The sequence below is a fragment of the Amblyomma americanum genome, chromosome 4 (genome assembly GCF_052857255.1).
Source record: "Amblyomma americanum isolate KBUSLIRL-KWMA chromosome 4, ASM5285725v1, whole genome shotgun sequence".
NCBI classification, from domain to species: domain Eukaryota; kingdom Metazoa; phylum Arthropoda; class Arachnida; order Ixodida; family Ixodidae; genus Amblyomma; species Amblyomma americanum.
The window spans coordinates 19,493,981-19,507,296 of NC_135500.1; the positions used below are offsets into that span (position 1 = coordinate 19,493,981).

At 46.7% G+C, this 13,316-nt stretch overlaps 1 protein-coding gene across 1 annotated transcript in view; it reads right to left on the reverse strand.

Moving 5' to 3' along the window:
* Positions 1 to 13,316, reverse strand: part of T3dh (Type III alcohol dehydrogenase) — a 109,972-nt gene that overhangs the window by 39,969 nt on the left and 56,687 nt on the right. The gene's annotated exons all lie outside the window — the stretch shown is intronic.

A 13,316-nucleotide genomic window follows, 5' to 3' on the forward strand; every position in this document is an offset into this window, starting at 1 on the left:
AGAAGAAGCAGATGCGCAGGTTATGGCAAGGGGTAGAGTGTCATTGTTCACTCTCTCCACCTCCTGCCAGTGCTGCCACCAGGCACACCAATGCAGTCTGAGCACCCCCAACGCTGGGCACAGTGCAAGGATGTATCCCCTTGAGAACATGCACATGGCGCACTTGTTCCCCTTCCTTCCCGGCAGAAGGACATTATCCTACACAAGATCTATTGACGAGATGGGCCTTCTTTGAATGTTTCATTAATAATGATGATGCTGCACATGATCTTTCGCTGTAAAAACATATCCACTGTGAGTGCCTGATTTGAGTACAGGTGCAATCTAGATGCACAGCGGTTTGTGCTGGCTGGGTGCCTCAATCACCTGGAAATCACGCTAAGCATCAATGAACGGCTATTTAGAGCATCGTGAGAAGAATTGAGGCCCTGGTTACAGCAATGTAATATGAAATCTAGCAGCAGCCGGTGCGGTCGAAAACAACTCCTGCAGGTTACCATGGCAAGCCAGTGTTAATAGTGCTGCGAGGTGTCACTGCACAACACTGTGGTCCTGCAGCGACAGTCACTCACAGTGACACCACAACTGTGCTGGAATTGCTGGTGCAATACCTTCATGGCTCCTTCAGCTTCTGCTTGCCTACGGTGCATCCCTGCTTTGGCTCAGTCTTGGTGGTGAGAACCGCAGGGACCTTGACGGCTGCTAGGCCCCACTGTTTCAGATGGGTCATCAGGGGCAAAGATGCGAGATAGATGAAATTGTCTATGACATATGCTTTACAGCCTTCCATAAGGCTCCACAATGTCACAGGCGGTGTCCTTGGGTTCGAGTTTGAGTTTAGGGCATTTTAACGTCCCAATGTGACTAAAGGGCGGTTCACATGCAAGCGAATTGGCAAACAGAGCGAACAGCGGCGCGGCGCTGCGAAGCGGTTCGCGAGCTTTCGTTTCACATGCATCGCCGCTCCGCGTTTCCTACCGCTGCAAAAACCAATGTTGCTGGCAAAAGATATGCGCCTGCAACCGGTTTTGGTGACCTGCAAACACCAAAAAAAGCGTAATATAAAAGCATTATTTTGTCATTTCTTTTCACAGTTTATTTAAATAAATATAATTATTATGTTTTAAGCATTAAACAGCATTTTATACAATTTCTTTTCTAAACAAAAGTTTGTACGTGCAGCGTACAAACTCGCGTGGCAACGCCGGGCCGTCATTGGTTGAGATGCGGTGCTGCCGCGTCGCCGCAGCGAAAATTTCCAACTTGCCCGAACCTCGCCGCTCCAGCCGCTGGGGCTTCCTCCGCCGCTTGAGAGAGGGTGTATGCGCCGCGGCGGCGGAGTTCGCGAGTGGTTCGCTTGCATGTGAAACGGGCTTAAGGCTATGAGAGATGCCGTAGTGAAGGGTCCGGAAATTTCGACCACCTGGGGTTCTTTAGTGTGCACTGACATCGTACAGTACATGGGCCTCTAGAATTTCGCCTCCATCGAAATTAAATCGCCACGGCCGGGATCTAACCCGCATCTTTCGGGTCAGGAGCCGGGCGCCATAACCACTGAGCCACCGCGGCGGCACCTGGCAAGCTTGTGTCTGCAGGTTAAATGTACGAACGATTTCTAATGCTAAGTTTAGCATTTGTGCTGCACTTTGCGCATGATGCGAGTACTTAAAGGTGTACTAAAGGGGAATCTGAAGTTGTCATTTTATTGCAGGAACTCGATCTACAAGTTCCGACCGTTCTTAGAAACTTCGAATTATTGTACTGTGTGGCCGATTTCCCTGATTTAAATCAGATTGAACGTCCCGGCTCCCGTCTTTTTTTGAACTCAATGCTGAAGGTAGGAGGAGTCAAGCAATGCGTTGAGTGCCTTTCGCCAGTCCCGTGGCAGCTTCGCTTTCGTTTTTTTTTTTTTAGATTTCTGTGAATAAATAGTTTTAGGTGCACACAACATAGCCGCAAGTAAGGCCCGCAGAAATAGAAATACGCGTGGACTCTGATTTACGTATCATTTCACCGATGGCAGAGCGGCAAGCCGCCACAAGACTGGCTGAAAGGCACTCCATGCGTTGGCTGGCTCCTCCTACCTAAAGTGTTGAGTTAAAGAAAAAGGCGGGAGCCGGGACATTTAATCCGATATAAATTAGGGAAATCGGCTGCATAGGACAATAATTCGAAGTTTCTAAGAATGCTCGGAACGTGTAGATCGAGCTGCCGTGGTAAAAAGAGGAGTTCAGATTCCTCTTTAGTGTACCTTTGGTTTGGTTTATGGGGGTTTAACGTCCCAAAGCAACACAGGCTATGAGGGATATCTTTAGTGCACCTTTAAAGAGTAAGTACGCAAAAACTTTAGTTATATGCAGGTTTATAATGCATAATTGACTACGGTTATCATGTTCCAAACACAAGGTTAAACATTGTTTTTTCAAGTGGCTAAAGATTTTGATATTAATACCCGACTTAAAATATTGGCATTCCCCATAAACAAAAATATGTGGGAAACAAAGAAGTGCTTGTTAACAGCAACAATAGATAAAATGTGATGTATTAATTGCAATGTATTAATAACTAGAAGGATAAGAATGGGGTGGAGCGCATATGGCAAGTTCCCTCATATCCTGAATGACAGTTCACGAATATCCTTCAAGAAATAGTGTACAATAGCTGTAAGTTACCAGTACTCACCTACGAGGCAGAAGCGTGGAGGCTAACGAAAAGGGTTCATCTTAAGTTAAGGACAACACAGCGAGCCATGGAAAGAAAAATGATAGGCGTAAAGTTTAGAGACTGGAAGCAGGCAGAGTGGGTGATGGAACAAACGTGAGTTAATCAGTCGAAATAAAGAGGAAGAAATGGGCTTGGGCAGGGCAAGACAACCGCTGGTCCTAAAGGGTAACGGAGTGGATTCCAAGAGAAAGTAAGCGTAGCAGGGGGTGGCAGAAGGTGGGCGGATGAGATTAAGCAGCTTGCAGCCATAGGGTGCATGCGGCTGGAGAAGGAGAGGGTTAATTGGAGAGACGTGGGAGAGGCTTTTGCCCTGCAGTGGGTGTAGTCAGGCTGATGACGATGGTGATGATTAATTGCAAAAAAAAGTAAAATATTTTTTTCCTTAGTTCTTCGCGTTTTATGCGTGAGAATGAAATGAGGTTTACTGTGAGCTCTTTGCCACACATTTCATGCACGTCACCACTGAGCCAACGCGTTGTCCTTGGCAGGGCGAGAACAGTCCCAACGTCAAGGCTATGGTGGCAGGTGTGAATTCTTGGCTGAACATGTAAAAAGCCTTGCCCTACATATGACGGTGATTAGAAAATTGGTGCACACAACTGGACTCGAGAGGAAATAGGAGGGGAAGGCAGTGCCCGTTGTAGAAAAAAATGAAGTTCACGAGGGTGTTGTTGTGGGCTAGTTGGTGTAATATGACAAAAAGCTGCAGCATAACATAACATGACATAACATAACTGTAACATAACAGAAATTCAGTTGTTAGACATCGCCTGTGTCGTTCATCTCTACCTTGTCCTTTGCTTGCATTGTTCCCCTCTTTGTCAGTTACACCAACTAACCCTTGCAGCAGCACCCTCGTAAACTTTCGGACTTTGCTCCTCTCTAAAAATTCATCACAAACATGCATTAGGCCACTGCAAAGCTGGCGGCTTGATATAAAAGTAGGAACAAATCCGAATTTTCAAAGTCTGAAAAATTTCCTAGCGGTTGCGGTCCTTCGGACACAAAACATGCATGTGACAGCGATTATGGTTCACCTGTACTGCATGCAGCAAGTTCCCTTTGCAGAAAATAATGCAAACAGAATTCGGGACAATTTTGGAGAGAATTAAGGTTGTCCTACATTGGGAGGTTTAGTGAAAATTTGGGATAGGTGGCAGATGTGGGTGTGCGCAGAATGAATGGTCGCCACAGTATTGACAAAAATGAGCTGTAACGTTGCATACCACAGATTCAACCAAGGCATAGCATCATGCTGGGAACACATTCCATGTATGCCCACAAATGTACAGACACAACATAATTCATTGCTGACATGGCCACAGATAATTATAGCCTCCCCATCCCAGAATGCATGCACTGCTTTAGTACTTACTCGCAATACTACTCTGTACAAAAAGATAACACAAAAGTCCAGACATTTCTCGGGCCACAAGTACTTGTGGTAACTCTCCCACAACCTACTGTATTTACTCGCGCAATTTGCGGCCGCGCATAATTTGCTCACCCCCAAATTTTTACCCGAATTGAAAAAAAAAAACATTTATGTGCATATTTTGCGCTCCCTGTTGCGGAAGCGCAGCAGCATGTACCACGCGTGTGCATGCAAGGCAGGCTTGGGAAGATCTGCACCACGTGTGGCTACGAAAGGCAAATGAGTGACGCCAAAAAAGTCGGTAAATCATTTGTAAACTGCTTCCAGTAAAAATAAGTCAATTGCACACTGTTTACCTAGCTTGCTCACGCCAGCGATTGCTTTCCTGTAAGACAGCTGAGACAGGAAACTTCCAGTAACCTCTGAAGCATGTGTCAAGCCAAAATCCAAAACTACCAAGTGATTGGCTATTCTGTTTGCTGCTACTCAGCCAGGCCACATGAGAGGGCGCTGTTTTATCGCCCCGTATTTCCATTTGCCTCTGACTGCTGGCTATGCTTGTATCGCTGCGTGCTTACTGGTTTGAGCTGCGCGCACGCAGTCCTGCCATCACGCAGGGGACTATGTAACGTGGGTCTGGGGCCAAGACAGGGGGTGGTATGCATCGACTAATAGTTGGAGTCAGCTTTTTTTGTGTCCAGGGAGTGGAATGAGTTGTGATTTCGACTATGTGGAAATATACCATGTACATTCCCTTTTTGAAGCCTTAATTTTAGGAATAAAAAAAGGGAGCAAATTATACGAGCAAATACGGTATATGGAGTCCATGGTAGAGAGAGGGCACGCAGATGGGTTCTTGACATACACAAAGTGAACAAGGGAGGGGAAAGCCTCTCGGTGCTTACCAATGTTCCAACAAGAGGACTTGTCTTGTGTGTTCGGATTAGAATGGTAATCGATATTTCTTGACAAACTTCAGTTTTCAAAAAATTTTTTATATGTGACGGGCAAATTTGTTGACACAAAGGAATCGTACTTAATTTTTCAAGAAATACTGTAGTTTTTTTTTTAAACATCGCATATCACAAGAGACTGAAAATGTGGCTTCGGCTGTTTTGTAAAATCGCCTGTTTAATCTCTGCATAAAGGAAAAACTTTGTGGAACCCGAGTACTTTTGCAGTAATTGTATGCAATCTTTTCTGTTGGAAGTAGTGCAAAAACATATTTTGGCTCCTATAGTTTTGCAACAAAAAATCACAAAAATTATGGAAAAAGTAACGTATTCCAATAATGGCAGTTTTTAGGACAACAACAGGATAAGAAGGAATAGGAACTTGAGGCTGAAATATTTTCTCAGTATTAATTTTTACTGCCATCAGACAATATTTGCACTTCTAGACCAGTCAGATTATTTTTAATTGGGCACTGAAATCATCTGTAATTTAAAAAATTTAAAAAAATGCAAGCTTTGACAGAGATTCAAAAAACATCAACGCTGATTTTACTAAAAATTTTCCTGAAAGACTTTTAGGAGCTGGCAATTCTAGATTGATAAAAATTGTGGTATAATATTGTTTCGAACTATAAAGTTAAATGCCTAAAGCAAACTATATATCGTTCAGTTATTATTACTGGATATTATCTATTAAATATAGTAATGGTCACTAATTCTCCAATATTTATTATCGTATATGTTATTATCCAATATTTTCTAAAACAAAATTTCACATAAAGTTTTTTAAGCACGTACTATAAATTAATTTTCAGAAGAGTTCGAAAATTTTTTTTCTTCCATACACTAGCTCAAACATAAGGGGTGCTTGCAATCAAATTTTTATTTGTATTTCAAATTCCTCCATTCTGTGATGTTTGTGATACTTTTGTTGTTTGGCACAGCGATCTGCTCACCTGTATGTAATTTAATATATGCCGTTGTTTTTTTTGTTCATTTGTTTGGTTAGCTATTGTGCTAGTGCAAGAAATTACTTGTGTAACACTGCTACAGGCAGAATCGTATTCAAGAGTTTGAATTGTGTTTTGCATTATCATGCCTTATTGCTGAATTTCCCCTCCTGCTTGGGACAGTAGGAGTAAAAATAAATACAGTAGAACACCGCTATAGTAAACTTGAATATAGTAAAGTGAAACTGCAGTCCCATTTTACCTCCCATAAACGACTGTACATTTTTTTCGGTTACAGTAAAGAGGGTCTGGCCGTGGCGACGTACCTCCTGCGGAATGATGACAACGCGGCACGCGCGAGGCCGACATTCGGAGGTAAATGCATACTAAAGACGATAAAATGGCGCTCTTTGAGATAGCTTCGCCACCAGACTCAGAAGCCGTGATTGTGAGGCAAAGCGTGCAGAAAAGAAAAAAAAGTAAAGCGGGCTATGAACGCAGAAAAGAGGAGGCGCAAGTCGCTGAAAAAGAAGGACATTAAAAATGCGGTGAAAGGAAGAAAAGGGGGCGACCATTCGCAGCACGAAGCACAGGGAAGCGGCGGCACTGCGCGAGCAGTACCGCAGCGCCTCGAATGTGTCGCGCGTAAAACTGTTGCCTCTTAAACAACTCTGAGGCTGCGGAAAATGACGGCGTGTTCACGCTAAACTTCTGTTTTCACATGAAAGCAAACTCGCGTTATATGCGTAGCCGCATTGTATTTGTGCAAATGCACTACTTCCTCAAGACGTAAACAAAATCGAAAACGTGATAAGATGAAATGTGATAAGTCAAAATAAATAATTATCACATAATGGGACAATAAGAGCGGATGGAGGGTATTTGTGAGTGTTTCTTTCATAAACCAACACTGTGTTTATTAAGCAGCCAATAAATTACCAGAGAGCATCCTCAGAGCCATGCCATCAGCCATGATCAACAACTGATATAGTAAGGATTTTTGCTGGTCAGAGTCACTTACCGTATAAACAAGCGTAAGGGCCGCACTTTTATTCCAGATTTGAGGGCCAATTTTGAGGGCGCGGCCCACACACGCAATGTGCGAAAAAAATTTTTTTTTTGAAGTCCAAACGCAGCAATCAGGGAGAGAGAATAAACTTTATTTGAGTCTGAAGAAGAAGGCTACCTTCTGGCACAGCTGGGCTACTGTCGCTTGGTGGCCTTAAACCTCTTGGATCTCGGTGACCTGGTCAGCTCCCCCTGCAAGCAACTTTTGTTGCCACAGGTCCGAGCTGCACAGTGCGGTCTCCCACTGCTCCTCTGTGGTTATTTGGCTGAAAGGGTTCTTACTGCAGGCCCACATGATGTGGTTGAGGTAACATACTCTCCACAGCTTTTGCATTCTGCAGAGTATATATCTGGGTGAATTTTGGCTAGTATTGCGGGGCAGGGAAATGTGCGTGTTTGGAGCTGCCTGAGAGTGGTTGCTTGCTACTGCGTGAGCGTGGGGCTGGGAGAGGGATATTCCATTGTGCTCCTTTGATAGAAAGTCGTGATTTCACCAAAGTTGAGTAAGTAGATGATCCCTCGCTGATCTTGCCCCATGGTTTGGGAACACGCCTGGTCCTGCCCGGATAGTTAGTTCTCGGGCAATGTTGTTGACCTTCACGTTTCCTGGGAGGCCTGAGTGTGCGGGGGTCCATATTAGTTTGATTTAAGTTTCTGGGTGGTACTTGCTAATTAGTTTTGCAGATGGGGGGTGTGTACTCTGCCTTTTATAAAGTTATTTATAGCAGTTTTTGACTCGCTTATTATGGTCTTTTTCTGCCAGACTTTTAAACACATGGCATATGCTATTGTTGCTTCTTCTGCTTCTTCTGGACTTTTCGCTGGTATGGTCGCAGCTGCTATGCGTCCTCCTTTGTTGTCAGCTATAGCCACAACATATGCCTCTTTGTGCCTGTATTCGCCATCGTCGACATACAGCCCTGACTTGTTGTCTTTAAGTTTACTGTGCATATTTGCCGCGCAGGCTTTCCTTCTGCTGATGTTGTGCGAGGGGTGCATGTTTTTTGGGAAGGGTGGTATTGTGATGCCTCCCCTTATCTCCCCATCGAGATCCATGATTTGAGATGAGTTTTGCCTGCATTTTACGTTAACACTTTCTAGAATTTTTCTGCCGGCTACAATTTTGGATAGTCGTGTTATCTGTCCTGTCAACTGCGCCTCAATGAGTTCTTCCGATATATTGATCACGCCTAGTCCCATGAGCCTAGTTGCTGGGGTGTTGGGTGGTAATCTCAGAGCCATTTTGTATGCCCTGCGTATTAGAGCATCTATCCTTCTATCCTATTTCTTTCCTTTTGCGTGAATCTGAGATATGGGAGTGCGTAGCATATACGGCTGAGCACAAAGGCTTTTCCTAACCTCATCGTTTCTTTTTCTTTTAGTCCTTTGTTTTTGCCGGTGACTCTCTTGATGAGCCTAGCTGTTTGGTCAATGCAGTTAGTCATATTTCTGATGAACGTGGAGTTTTGCCTATTGCTTTGCTGTCACATTCCCAAGATCCTGACTTCTTTGGCCGTTGGTATGTCAAGACTGTCTATCCTGAGTTTGATTTTGTTCTGATGACTTTCCCTGCCCATGGGGGTGATGATGAGCAGCTCGGATTTGGAAGGAGAACAGGCCAGTCCGGCTTTTTTAGCAACTTCAATTACTATGTTGGCACCTGCTTGTTACGCTTCTACTTTCGCGTTGCTGCCTTTCTTTATTCATAGCGTAATATCGTCCACGTACATGCTTTGATATAGGTTTGGTATCTGTTTTAATCGTTCTGGGATCTCTAGCAAGGCTAAATTGAATAGGAGCGGTGATTGTGCTGCCCCTTGCGGGGTGTCCCTACTGCCCAGTTCTATCGTGTCTGTAGCTAATACCCCTGTCACACGGGACTTCTTCACGGCCTTTGCCGTAAAGTTGTCTTAATGTACTAAAGGAGGAAACCGAAAAGGAGCAGCGGCGCTGCTACACGGCAAATCCAAAGGAGCTAGAGCGCGGCCTCCGTGAATGCCAAAAGTCACCGCTGTGTGTGAAGCGGCACTAGTAACATTATGAAATTAAAGCAGACTTTAGCACTTCAGCTAAGAGGATAAGAGTGCTTTCGTGTATGTTTGAAAAAGTAGCTACCACGATAATAAACGAGCGTTCTGACGGTGAGAAACAGATATTTTGAAACAAAAGTTTCTTTTTTTTTCATCGTTCCCGGTCCGACCACAGTAGGCGCATTTTTCCGTTCTGCTCCTTGTTGTGTGTGAGAAGCGTGCTTTGTTGCTTATGTCCTTGTGCGTATTTCAAAGAAATTAGGTTGTGCCTGGTTAGCGTGCTGCCGAAATCATGAGCGACGAACCGCAAGATGTTAGAACGAATTGTGTAATTGCCATGAAGAGCAAACGAAGAAAAAACAGCAAAGCGAGAAGCGCAAGCATGCGTGTGTCGATGCGGCTGCTGAAATGCGTTCAAGTCCTTTCTTAGCAGTGTAGATGTCTTAAGTCATCCTCCTCTACGGTTAAGTGCACTGTAACGCAAAATTGACCATTAAATAAGATTCTTTTACGTTTTCAAAACTAAATATTGCGTCAATTTTTTATCCTTTGAGCTCGCTAGCTGGCGCTGCAGTCTGGGTTGCTCCTTTAAGCAACTTTAAGGCCGCTGTCGGCAGCCTTTGCGGCTACGGACCCTTTTTCGCAAAGGTCTCGACACTTTTCCGTGTAGATGCACGTCAGGTGCCTTTGGGGCAAAGGACCTGAATTCCTAAGGCCTTACATGTGCCCGTGTGACAGGGGTATAAGTCTCCCATATTGACGATTGCTTGCCTGCTTGAGAGGAAGTCTTCAACGTAGTTGTATGCTCTTTTGCCTGGGTTGATAGCCTGTAACCCCGCTAGCATGCTTCGTGTTCTACATTGTAGAAAGCTTTCGTCAGATCCAATGCTAAGGTGGCTCTGTCTTTAGCAGGGGTATTGGGGACCATAATGTATTCTTTGAGCTGCAACATGACGTCCTGCGTAGATAGACTGGGCCAGAAGCCTACCATGGTTGCCGGTAGAAGCTCGTTGCCTTCTATGTGTTTTGTGAGCCTGTTTAACACTACATGCTCCAGTAGCTTCCCTACATAGGATGTCAGAAAGATTGGTCTAAGATGTTCTAGGCTCAGCAGTTTGCCTGGTTTCGGAATGAGGATGATTTTCGCTATTTTCTACGAGTTCGGTAATTTGCCGCTTTTCCAGCACTCGTTCATATAGCAGGTGAGTGCTTCTATGGAGTCCTCATCTAGGTTTCTCAACGTCTTATTTGTGATTCTGTCTAGTCCTGCTGCTGCTGATGCGGTTTTTAGTTCCACAGCCGCAGCTCTGACTTCCACTACAGTTAGGTCCACGCCTATCTCGTTGTTTTTGCTGCCTTTGTACTCTGGTAGAGTTTTGCACGGGTGTTGGGGTATGTATATATTTTTTAGGTGTGAAAATAACTCTGCATCGGTTCCTTCATACTGTTGTGAGATCATGGTCAGTCTCTTATGCATTTCAGATTTGCTAGCGTTTGAATTAAGCAGATGCCTTAGAAGCTGCCAGGTTTGACGGTGGCCTAGTTTGCCTCTCATTTGGCTGCATATTTGTACACACTTCTGTCTGGTTAGTTGCTCGCTGTGTTTCTCGATACTCCACTATTTTGAACTTGAGCTTACTGTTTGTCTTGTTCTTCTGTCGTTTCGTGGTTATTGCTACTCTGCTTTCCCAGAGTTTCACTAATCTACTGTCTACCTCAACTTCTTGTAGCTCCTCTGGGATTTTTTTGGTACACGCCTCTATGTCCTTTGCTAGCGCAAGCGACCAGGTCTCGATATCCATGATCTTCAAAGGCCGCCCGGCTTGCCGCTCTTGTCTTAAAGTCCTTATTTCATCCCAGACAGTTATGCGACGTGGCTTTTTTAGCCTAACCTTGGGTGTGCCTATGGTGGTAGCAATGACGTAGTGATCACTACCGAGCGTATGTTCTGTTCGCCTCCAGTCAGCTTTGTGTACCCTGCAAGTAAACATGAGATCCGGATTAGTGCCTCTGGAGACACTGTTGCTGATTCTGGTGTAATAATTCAGGTCGTTCAGGACCGTCATATTATTACGTGATGGCAAGCAGGTGAAAGCACAACTACATGACAGATGGCGATGGAATGATTTAATGGCGGCGGACCTAGCGCGAGCGCTCCGTGCCGCGCCACTGCCCACTTTGTCGTCTCCTGGTCCATGACACTACCCGGGGCCACCGAGCGATCGTCCCGATCGCGCGAACTAGAAGAATGTCCGTGAAGACCAAACGTAGGACGTGACGATGGGCGTGACAGGAGCGATGAACACAGAAGAGAAGAAGATGCAGGGCTTGCCGTCACGATGAAAGAGATGAGCAGATCATGATCAAATGAGCTCTGGTCCAGGAAGCTTCCGGGCCGTGCGTAGGTCACCTTGAGCCGACGGCCGAGGCCCACGAACACACCGAACGGCATGGGCAGGGGCTGTGTTCGAATATGTTGGCGGCTTCTGGGGTCGGTGGGGTCATAGGTTCCAGTTGCGGCGGCGTTGTCATGTCGTCGTGTCTTCTGGTCGGGGCGGGGGACGGGGCTGGGGTGAATGGCGTGGTCGGTTCTGGCCTGCTGGGCTGGGGCACTGCTGGACGGTGCAGAGAGGAACATACGACCGACGACCATGGCACAAGCAGGACGCCGAAGCTCCAGGACCACGATAGGGATGAACTCCGCACCTCCACCAAATGTTACGTGACGGCAAGCAGGTGAAAGCACGACTACATGACAGATGGCGATGGAATGATTTAATAGCGGTGGGCCTAGCGCGAGCGCTCCGTGCCGCGCTACTGCCCACTTTGTCGTCTTCTAGTCCTTGACACTACCTGGGGCCACCGAGCAATCGTCCAAATGGCGCGAACTAGAAGATTGTCTGTGAAGACAAAACGTAGGACGTGACGATGGCCGTGACAGGAGGGATGAACACAGAAGAGAAGAAGATGCAGGGCTTGCCGTCAAGATGAAAGAGATGAGCAGATCATGATCAGATGAGCGCTGGTCCAGGAAGCTTCCGGGCCGTGCGTAGGTTACCTTGAGCCGACGGCCGAGGCCCATGAAAATATGTTGGCGGCTTCTGGGGTCGGCGGGGTCATAGGTTCCAGTTGCGGCGGCGTCGTCATGTCGTCGTGTCTTCTGGTCGGGGCGGGGGACGGGGCTGGGGTGAATGGCGTGGTCGGTTCTGGCCTGCTGGGCTGGGGCACTGCTGGATGGTGCAGAGAGGAACATACGACCGAAGACCATGTCACAAGCTGGAGGCCGAAGCTCCAGGACCAGGATAGGGATGAACACCGCACCTCCACCAAATTTACGTGACGGCAAGCAGGTGAAAGCACGACTACATGACAGATGGCGATGGAATGAATTAATGGCGGTGGGCCTAGCGCGAGCGCTCCGTGCCGCGCCACTGCCCACTTTGTCGTCTTCTAGTCCGTGACACTACCAGGGGCCACCGAATTAGAAGAACGTCCGTGAAGACGAAACGTAGGACGTGACGATGGGCGTGACAGGAGGGATGAACAGAGAAGAGAAGAAGATGCAGGGTTTGCCATCGCGATGAAAGGGATGAGCAGATCATGATCAAATGAGCTCTGGTCCAGGAAGCTTCCGGGCCGTGCGTAGGTCACCTTGAGCCGACGGCCGAGGCCCACGAACACACTGAACGGCATGGGCAGGGGCTGTGTTCGAATATGTTGGCAGCTTCTGGGGTCGGTGGGGTCATAGGTTCCAGTTGCGGCGGCGTTGTCATGTCGTCGTGTCTTCTGGTCGGGGCGGGGGACGGGGCTGGGGTGAATGGCGTGGTCGGTTCTGGCCTGCTGGGCTGGGGCACTGCTGGACGGTGCAGAGAGGAACATACGACCGACGACCATGGCACAAGCAGGACGCCGAAGCTCCAGGACCACGATAGGGATGAACTCCGCACCTCCACCAAATGTTACGTGACGGCAAGCAGGTGAAAGCACGACTACATGACAGATGGCGATGGAATGATTTAATAGCGGTGGGCCTAGCGCGAGCGCTCCGTGCCGCGCTACTGCCCACTTTGTCGTCTTCTAGTCCTTGACACTACCTGGGGCCGCCGAGCAATCGTCCAAATGGTGCGAACTAGAAGATTGTCTGTGAAGACAAAACGTAGGACGTGACGATGGCCGTGACAGGAGGGATGAACACAGAAGAGAAGAAGATGCAGGG